The sequence below is a fragment of the Sinocyclocheilus grahami genome, unplaced genomic scaffold (genome assembly GCF_001515645.1).
Source record: "Sinocyclocheilus grahami isolate Dianchi unplaced genomic scaffold, SAMN03320097.WGS_v1.1 scaffold198.1, whole genome shotgun sequence".
NCBI lineage: Eukaryota > Metazoa > Chordata > Actinopteri > Cypriniformes > Cyprinidae > Sinocyclocheilus > Sinocyclocheilus grahami.
This window is the reverse complement of record NW_015505377.1, coordinates 46,359-56,358: the sequence shown is the minus strand read 5'-3', so window position 1 is coordinate 56,358 and position 10,000 is coordinate 46,359. Positions and strand designations below refer to the sequence as shown.

General features: G+C 37.7%; 1 protein-coding gene across 1 annotated transcript in view; it reads right to left on the bottom strand.

Annotated features, from left to right (window-relative positions):
• Nucleotides 1–4,993, bottom strand: part of lzts2b (leucine zipper, putative tumor suppressor 2b) — a 22,470-nt gene extending 17,477 nt beyond the window's left edge. The window contains exon 1 of the mRNA XM_016285493.1: nt 4,924–4,993. The gene's annotated coding sequence lies outside the window, so the exon portion shown is untranslated. The remainder of the gene's footprint in view (nt 1–4,923) is intronic.
• Nucleotides 4,994–10,000: the final 5,007 nt, after the last annotated feature.

Sequence of the window (10,000 nt, the reverse complement as noted above, 5' to 3'; positions counted from 1 at the left end):
CTGAAGGAGGATGAGCAATGTTAAAATTAAAATAAAAACTCTATATACATTTCATATCTTTTTTGTCATTTGAGCTAAAATATTGTCTTGAAGTCTCCTTGAGATTTAAGTTAATATTTCAATAAGTTAGCAACATGTCCACAATTTTTTGATGTCAGTTAATGGTCTTATGACAAGCAAGAAAAACAACATATTTCATTCTTTTTATTAGCAAGCATTTTATTTTGATTGATTGATTTTCTTTGTTTAAAACCTATTTGATTTATTCATACATTTTCTAAAGTTATTTATTTATTCACTTTAAACACAACATTTTAGCTTTACTTTTTTTTTTATATAACTCACAAACCTCCCGTTCCCTCATAAACCCCAGTTTGGGAACTAAACAAATGCAAATGAGTTGCAAGTTCATCAATCTATTCTTAATTAATGCTCAGCATACAGACAACTATAGTTGTCCAGTGAGGTTCCAATCAAACAGCATGCAATAACACGGTCGTAAAACCCCACAATGCAGAAAGTCACTGTATTTAACAGGACTGGGCGTGTATTCTGCTGCTGTGTTAAGAAGCTCTTGAGTGAGATCACGGTGGAGACCCAGATCTCTCGGATTAGAGCGGTTTTCTGCATTCAAGGCCAGCTGCGGTCTGATATCAGCGCTATAATAAACAGCCAGTAATAACACAGAGACCTTTATCCGCTAACACCGCCATCTGCCCAATGTGTCAATGAATATGAAACGACTTTGTGTAATCAAACCGACTTCATTAAGGCTCAAACCTCATTCAGTGATTGGTCCCAGTGAAACGCAGCTGATTGGAGGTCACTGGGTCACTGGAAGCATCCAGATACAGTACATGTCTGACTGTTTAAACTCTGCCATTCGCATGCAATGAAGTCACATGACAATGTTTATTATGGTTTTTATTTTTAAACGGCAGGCAGTGTACACTACACAATACGCAGTATTCCTCACAAAATCACACGCATGTGCTCCGAACTTGTATAAACTAACACTCACACCTTTATGTGAATATTGAGCGATACTGACACACTTTAGCTTCTCCTATGGAATCAATTTAAAATAGTAAAAAAAAAATTTTTTAAAAGGTAGATAATTGTGACATTTTATCTCACAATTCTGAGTTTATTTCTAGCAAGTCTCACAATCGTTTTTTGTTTCTATAACAAAATTAAAAATGTAAATTGCAACTTTTTTTCTCACAATTGTGACTTTTCTTCTCAGAGTTGCAATTTTATTTCTTGCAGTTCTTGTAAAAAAATTTCCAAATTATCACATAAAAAGTCACAATAGACCAGTTTGGAGCAGACGTTACAGTTACGTCACTTGCAGATGCGCGCGCATAGCGGTGGCATAAAAACACTGGGAGCAAGTGGAGGGAAACGGGTAAAATAAGAGAAAAAATGTATTGTTGTGCCTTTGGATGTCAGAATCGAAATGCAAATAATTTTTATATAACACTGTCGTCAAAGACGCCATTTGAAGCTAAACGCAGACGTTTAAACGCACAGACTATGGATGAAACCTGCTATGATTACCCTACTTTTAAAGCATAAATTTTATTTAAAGGGCTCATATGATACGATTTCAAGTGTTCCTTTCTCTTTGGAGTGTTACAAGCTCTTGGTGCATAAAGAAGATCTGTAAAGTTGCAAAGACTAAAGTCTCAAATCCAAAGAGATATTCGAGGTTCCAATCAAACAGCATGCAATAACACGGTCGTAAAACCCCACAATGCAGAAAGTCACTGTATTTAACAGGACTGGGCGTGTATTCTGCTGCTGTGTTAAGAAGCTCTTGAGTGAGATCACGGTGGAGACCCAGATCTCTCGGATTAGAGCGGTTTTCTGCATTCAAGGCCAGCTGCGGTCTGATATCAGCGCTATAATAAACAGCCAGTAATAACACAGAGACCTTTATCCGCTAACACCGCCATCTGCCCAATGTGTCAATGAATATGAAACGACTTTGTGTAATCAAACCGACTTCATTAAGGCTCAAACCTCATTCAGTGATTGGTCCCAGTGAAACGCAGCTGATTGGAGGTCACTGGGTCACTGGAAGCATCCAGATACAGTACATGTCTGACTGTTTAAACTCTGCCATTCGCATGCAATGAAGTCACATGACAATGTTTATTATGGTTTTTATTTTTAAACGGCAGGCAGTGTACACTACACAATACGCAGTATTCCTCACAAAATCACACGCATGTGCTCCGAACTTGTATAAACTAACACTCACACCTTTATGTGAATATTGAGCGATACTGACACACTTTAGCTTCTCCTATGGAATCAATTTAAAATAGTAAAAAAAAAATTTTTTAAAAGGTAGATAATTGTGACATTTTATCTCACAATTCTGAGTTTATTTCTAGCAAGTCTCACAATCGTTTTTTGTTTCTATAACAAAATTAAAAATGTAAATTGCAACTTTTTTTCTCACAATTTTCTCACAATTGTGTCTTTTCTTCTCAGAGTTGCAATTTTATTTCTTGCAGTTCTTGTAAAAAAATTTCCAAATTATCACATAAAAAGTCACAATAGACCAGTTTGGAGCAGACGTTACAGTTACGTCACTTGCAGATGCGCGCGCATAGCGGTGGCATAAAAACACTGGGAGCAAGTGGAGGGAAACGGGTAAAATAAGAGAAAAAATGTATTGTTGTGCCTTTGGATGTCAGAATCGAAATGCAAATAATTTTTATATAACACTGTCGTCAAAGACGCCATTTGAAGCTAAACGCAGACGTTTAAACACACAGACTATGGATGAAACCTGCTATGATTACCCTACTTTTAAAGCATAAATTTTATTTAAAGGGCTCATATGATACGATTTCAAGTGTTCCTTTCTCTTTGGAGTGTTACAAGCTCTTGGTGCATAAAGAAGATCTGTAAAGTTGCAAAGACTAAAGTCTCAAATCCAAAGAGATATTCTCGTTTGTAATGGGTTTTCATGTTTTTGTCTCGTCGCTCCGGCCGGGACACCGCATCATCAGTGTTGCCAACTAATTTTCAGGGGAAGTTGCTAAAGGAAGATTGATTTGTTGCTAAATGACGCGATGTCATTGCGCGGTGATGTCATTGCGTAATTACGATGCAAACTTGTGTCACTGCATCAAATCTCAGCAATTATTTAACACTTTCAAATTTTTTAACAATTACAATTTAAGTTTATTTTTATTAGCTAGTAAACTAGTAAAACTACTCATTCTGAACAATTATAGATTTAAGCTGTGTATTAGTAGTTCGTATGCTACACTCTATTAATATGAAGGAATTTTCCGTAATTATTATTCACACGGTTTTTTACCTACATTTTAAATTACGCATTGTATTTTGTGTTTTCGGGTTACAATGGATAACGGATAATGTCCTGGAAAATTACTACATTTTTCTAGATATTTTACTTACCGTGCACTAACTGATCAACAAACTCAAGTAGCTGGCCAATCACAGCGCACCGGATAGCTGGCCAATCACAACGCACCGGATAGCTGGCCAATCACAGCGCACCGGATAGCTGGCCAATCACAACGCACCGGATAGCTGGCCAATCACAGCGCACCTCGCTTTTCAGACAGACTGAGCAGCATCATATGACCCCTTTAATGGCTTTCGTAGCTCACATTAGGTCCATTTTAATCGTTTAAATCGCCTTGTGGAGAAAATGAATCTGCTGTCTTTGCTCATGGGACGACAAAGCAATTTGAGCCAAACCACGTGATCTGTAAGTGTTAAACGTCACTGATGATGATGATGATGACATGAAAGGCAGCAGACCGGGAAATATATCCATTTCACACATAACAACAACAACATATATCTATCCAATCACAGCGCACCGGATAGCTGGCCAATCACAGCGCACCGGATAGCTGGCCAATCACAGCGCACCGGATAGCTGGCCAATCACAGCGCACCGGATAGCTGGCCAATCACAGCGCACCGGATAGCTGGCCAATCACAGCGCACCGGATAGCTGGCCAATCACAGCGCACCGGATAGCTGGCCAATCACAACGCACCGGACAGCTGGCCAATCACAACGCACCGGATAGCTGGCCAATCACAGCGCACCTCGCTTTTCAGACAGACTGAGCAGCATCATATGACCCCTTTAATGGCTTTCGTAGCTCACATTAGGTCCATTTTAACCGTTTAAATCGCCTTGTGGAGAAAATGAATCTGCTGTCTTTGCTCATGGGACGACAAAGCAATTTGAGCCAAACCACGTGATCTGTAAGTGTTAAACGTCACTGATGATGATGATGATGACGTGAAAGGCAGCAGACCGGGAAATATATCCATTTCACACATAACAACAACAACATATATCTATATATAGACTAGACTAAACCTAAACATTAATCAAAGAGATTATTAGAGTAATTTACAGTAATTACAGACATGGGTCTGTGGGGATACAATATATAAAAATACATTAAACCAATAAATAACGTTAGTTAATGTCTCTAATAAACGGTCTCTTAGCGTGTAAATGATCAGAAAGCGGTTAACCGAAACTCTTCCTCATGTCAACAGAGATTAGCTAAATGCTAAACTAACGAAGAGAAGTTTGTGCTGTTTACTGTAAACAGTCCGTGACATCCCAAGACCTTTAAACCTCACGATAACCGCTGATAAACGACACAAATGAAGAATAACCGAGTGAAGGATCTTTTAAAGTCAGAATAACCGTTCTGTCTCGTAAACGATCAAGTTTAAAGTCGAACCTAGCGCTCGCGCTTTCAAAACAAACCTGCCTCAGTGTCATTAATAGAGTCTGTCGCAGTTTATAACTCCTCTCGTCGATATAAAACACGACAGTAAAGTACACCATCCTCTATTTCATCTGTCTGTGAGGTTAGTGTGCAGAAGAATCGCCTGTACTCACCATACTGTAGGGTTTATTACTGTCCAGGTAACTTTCTGCGCTCCTGTGACTGAAGTTGCTCTCTTATGCCCCTCCCCCACCAGTCACCGCTACTGTCCGAGCCTCATGAATATTAATTACGTCATGTGGCGCGCGTCAAGCGGGCTTCGTTGATTGGCTAAACGCTTGACGCTGGTGGGCGGGCGCTATGAACGCATGAACGACTGTTGAAGCGATTGGCGTAATGAATATTAATGAGGTTTGGTGACGCTTCAGGACATTTCTGAAAGCGTCAGCGCGACGTAATTAATATTCATAAGATTCTCAATTTCGCAATTTCTTCTGTTCAGTGCGTGAATAAGGAAATGTTTGTCATTTAGCACAGACATACTGCTACATGCTGTTACACTTTACTACACAGAAAGCTAAAAGTCTGATTTCCTGATTGTTTGATATTTCTAAATATATTCCTGTAGTTGTTATTATCTATGAGTGTAGCTTTAGAATACAAATACCAGTCAAAAGTTTTTGAACAGTAAGATTTTTTATGTTTTTTTAAAGAAGTCTCTTCTGCTCAGCCAGCCTGCATTTATTTGATTCCCTATAGAAATTCAGGACTTTCCCAGGCCTTTTTTTCCCCCAGGTTTCTCACGCTCTCAGATGCTCTGATCCTGAGGGATGTACAGAAAGTTCTTTGGCTTCCTGAGCGAAACTGCTGTGATTAATCTAATTACTGTTGAATCATATAAAATCATTCTCTCAGCCTGTCTTCTACCTGTTCTCTCACATCTGATATCAGACCATCCCTTCACGCACAGATGATGAGTGTCTGTGTTATTAATGACCTGAGCTCTTCAAATGCTTCAAACACTCGAAAAACTGGCCTAGCAAGAGCTTTGAGCTCAGGAGAATCTGATGAGCAGCAAGCCAGCAGATCCCAGACGTGCCTGGCCTCTTTAGAGCAGCATGCAGTCTTCTAGAAGCCTCCGGGATGTTCTGGTTCTCGGAGCAGATCTCTGTGAGAAACTGGGCCAGGAAGGTCTCGCACATTTACAAACGATCCGCCTTTCCCTCGTGCACCAGCATGCCCCAGAGCAAGACAGAAGCAAGACCGGTTCTTCATGTGGCTGGTAAACAGTGCGGGTTAACAGACTGTGTGAGAGAGACCAGACAGTGGAATGTTCTGGAATGTTCTGGAATGTCCTGACGTGGGAAAACACAGCTATTGTTCATTGTTCTTCCCGCCGCAATTAGTCTCCCACTGTTCCAACGGACATCAGCAGACTGTGAATACAGAGTGAGCTGTATTGTTATTTTCTGACATATAGGCTATACAACATCTATATTACTCTGGAGCACAAAACCAGTCATAAGGGTCAATTTTTTTAAATTGAGATTTATGCATCATCTGAAAGCTGAATAAATAAGTTTCCGTTGATGTATGGTTTGTTAGGACAGGATAATGTTTGGAAAATCTGGAATCTGAGGGTGCAAAAAAAAAAACTCTAAATATTGAGAAAATCATCTTTAAAGTTGTTCAAATGAAGTTCTTAGCAATGCATATTACTAATCAAACATTAAGTTTTGATATATTTACGGTAGGAAACTTACAAAATATCTTCAAGGAACATGATCTTTACTTAATATCCTAATGATTTTTGGCATAAAAGAGAAATGTATAATTGTGACCCATACAATGTATTGTTGGCTATTGCTACAAATATCCCCCAGCGACTTAACACTGCTTCTGTGCTGCAGGGACACGTATGTTGTTGTGTGTGATCTGTAATGCTTGTACCCAGAGAAAGTTCAGAGAAATATGGCAAGGTTCTCTGAAAGTTATGAACAAGCATTATTAGAATATTCGCTCCATGTTATTAGTAGCAAAAGTGCAGCACTTTCTTTCTAGCAAAGACCTTGTAATTGTAATTCATGCATAATTACTGTAACTCTTTGTACATTGGCTTACCTCAATCTACACTGTCTCAGTTACAGATGGCTCAAAATACAGCAGACAGATTCTTAACAGGAACTAAGAAAAGGCATCATATCTCCTCATTGCACTGACTCCCTATAAAAGTTAGGGTTGACTTTAAGATCCTTCTATTTGCATACAACAAGGCATTGCATAATTCTGCCCCGGATTATATTTGTGATCTCATAGGCCATATACAGCCTCTAAGTCATTAAGATCTTGTGATCAGTTACGTTTATCTGTCTCCCGTTCTCGTTGTAAAACAAAAGGTGATCGAGCTTTCTCAGTAGATGCCGTAAAGCTGTAGAACAGTCTGCCTGTGAACATCAGAGCTTCTCCATCACTGGATGCTTTTAAATCCAGCTTAAAGACTTAGTTTTACCTTCTAGCATTTGAGGGATGCTGTGTATGTACTTTGTCTTTTTTTCTCTCTTTTCCTTTTCGGTTTCAAATTTAGATTTATTTTTTATTTTAAAGCACTTTGGATCAACTACGGTTGTGTTAAACGTGTGCTCTATTAATACAATTTGCCTTGCCTATTAGAATTATTAGTATGTTCGTAAGTATGTTACTACATGTTTCAGAACATACAAATGTAACATTCCCATAATGTTTGCAAAATGTTTCAAATGGAATGTTCCCTCAACATTCCTGTAACAAACAAACAAAAATGTTTAAGAAAACATTAAAGAACATTCAGAAATAACATTTTCATAACTTGGAATTTAATGGGAATGTTAGAAAAACATTTTTAAAGCTTACATTTTTGTGTGCTGGTTATAAAAATAAAGGGATAAAAAATATATATTAATAAATCATCATGCATCCAAATACACTTACACTGAAAAATTGTTGTAGAAACCATTTTTACTCAGAATTTGCTAGTAAATTTCATAAATAACTAAAGAAATGACAAGTATCACATTGAAGTAGAAATACTGAAATAATATTTGCTTGTAGAACGTCAATAAAACTTCAAAAATATCTATATTACAGTCAGTTTGTCCTCGCATTAAAAAAACCACGTGAAATGGTTTGATAAGCATATTTTTCTTTCCTGTCTTAACGTGTTTTCTATCGAAACTGAAAGTTTGATACGTTTACGCTGGAAATAACTGGTGTCGGATTTACTTTGAAACTTTTTTAGAGTATATACTAAAAGTTTATTTGTTTAGTCAACTGAATAAAGAGGAGTGCAGATGCATAGAGCTAATAAACATGAATAAAAGCCAAAAAAACACATTAAATCATTCATATTCACATTTTTTCAGTGTAAAGTACATTTGCATACGAAAAAGCTGTCTCCTGTTTGAAATGCAGTCTATGAATGTTAATATCTGACCTAAAAACAGTCCAAATGTGTGTGTGCATGACAGAGCGGTGAGCAGGAGACAGTCGGCCGTGTCTGAAGTGAATATCTTACACCTTGGGTTTGTCCCGTATGTCTCATTAATTCACTTTCTTCATTTAAGGTCAGTCTCGGTTTCGGTCTAATAAAGCTCATTTGATGTTTGTCTAGATGTGAAACAATGCAAATGACTTGATCTTTCTTTCACGCGTGTCTGTATTTGTAGTGGCCGATTTATTAGACTCACCTATGCTTTGCATTTCAGTGAGAAACAATCATCACATTCAAAACAAGAGCTCAGGAAGGTTTCTTTCATTTGTTTGGACATGTTCCAGTGTGCAATCCAGAAATATTAACATAGATGAATGTTTTCTGTAATCTAAATACCCCGTGGGCTTTTAAACAGCAATGCAAATCTAATATCGGTGCACTGCCGTCTTCACCTTCCATCTACAGCAGGTTTCAGCTGATTGCAGTGAGCTCAGGCTCAGAATTGCCTCCAGATTTGACCGCAGACGTCTGCATGAACTGCTGCTCTGCTCGGAAACTAAATGAGAACAATGTCAGATGGTAGAAAATACACCGATCTAGTCTTGATTGCTTGAGGCCCAGTCTGGGGAGATGATGAAGTGACTTGAGGTCATGCACGATGGACACGAGTGCTCTGGTAAGTCACTGTGTGTATAAACAGCGCTGGGTAGTAACTGATTACATGTGATCTGGATTACGTTATCAGATTCCAAAAATGAAGTACTTGTAATTAAATTCAATTACATTTTAAAGTACTCGTAATCAGACTACAGTTACTTTTTATGGATTGCATGATTACATATTAATAACAATGATTCATTCATAATTTATTGATTCTCCCCAATTCCTCGTCTTTTAGATGTTCCTTTCTAAACTATCCTATTCACTCAGAAAGCCTCCAGTTTTGTGGACATTCACTCAGAGATCAGTCACTAATCAGGTGCTACACAGCAGGTCACCACTGATTTACAATCATTTCAGAAGTGTTCAACATTGCAGCAACTTCTGATGAACACATTCATGTTTATTTGAATTATCACTCAGTTGGTTATTTGAACATGTATTACTTTGGAAGGCGTTTGTCTTTCAAACACATTGAAATGCACAAACGTTGTTGCCGTCTGATTCTCTTTCACCTTAAATATTTGAATACTTATTTAATAATGGTAATAATACTGAAGTATCACATTTGCATGTTCACGGTTCTCTGACATTTGTTACAGTCACATGACATGCAGAAAAAAATGGATTTTTTCAGTAAGTGTTTTATTTTGACTATTTGTTTTAATTTAATTATTAATCAGTTATTAGTTTTTCATTAAACTCATAACCCTGCAGTTCCTTGACAAACCCATTTTGGGAAACCTTGATCCAATGTTTAATGCACTTCATGTTGTTGATAACAACAAATGGAATTTATTTTCTGACTCTATGCATTTTTATATCAAGGTTGTCCTATTTAAATCAATGTGAAAAACAAGATGGGTCCAGAGTAATCTAAAAGTAGTCTGATTATGTTACCTAAAATGTGTAATGTAATGGATTGCATTACTAACTACAATCTTTGTCATGTAATTTGTAATCAGTAACAGATTTGTAATCTCCTCTGTGTATAAATGATGGTCTTTTACTCTTAAAGACTATACACTGTGTTCCTGATAACCTTCAAGCAGAAGATTAAAGAGACCTAACCTGCTTCTGAAGGACATCATCTCTCTCTCCCTCTCTCTCCCTCTCTCTCTCCC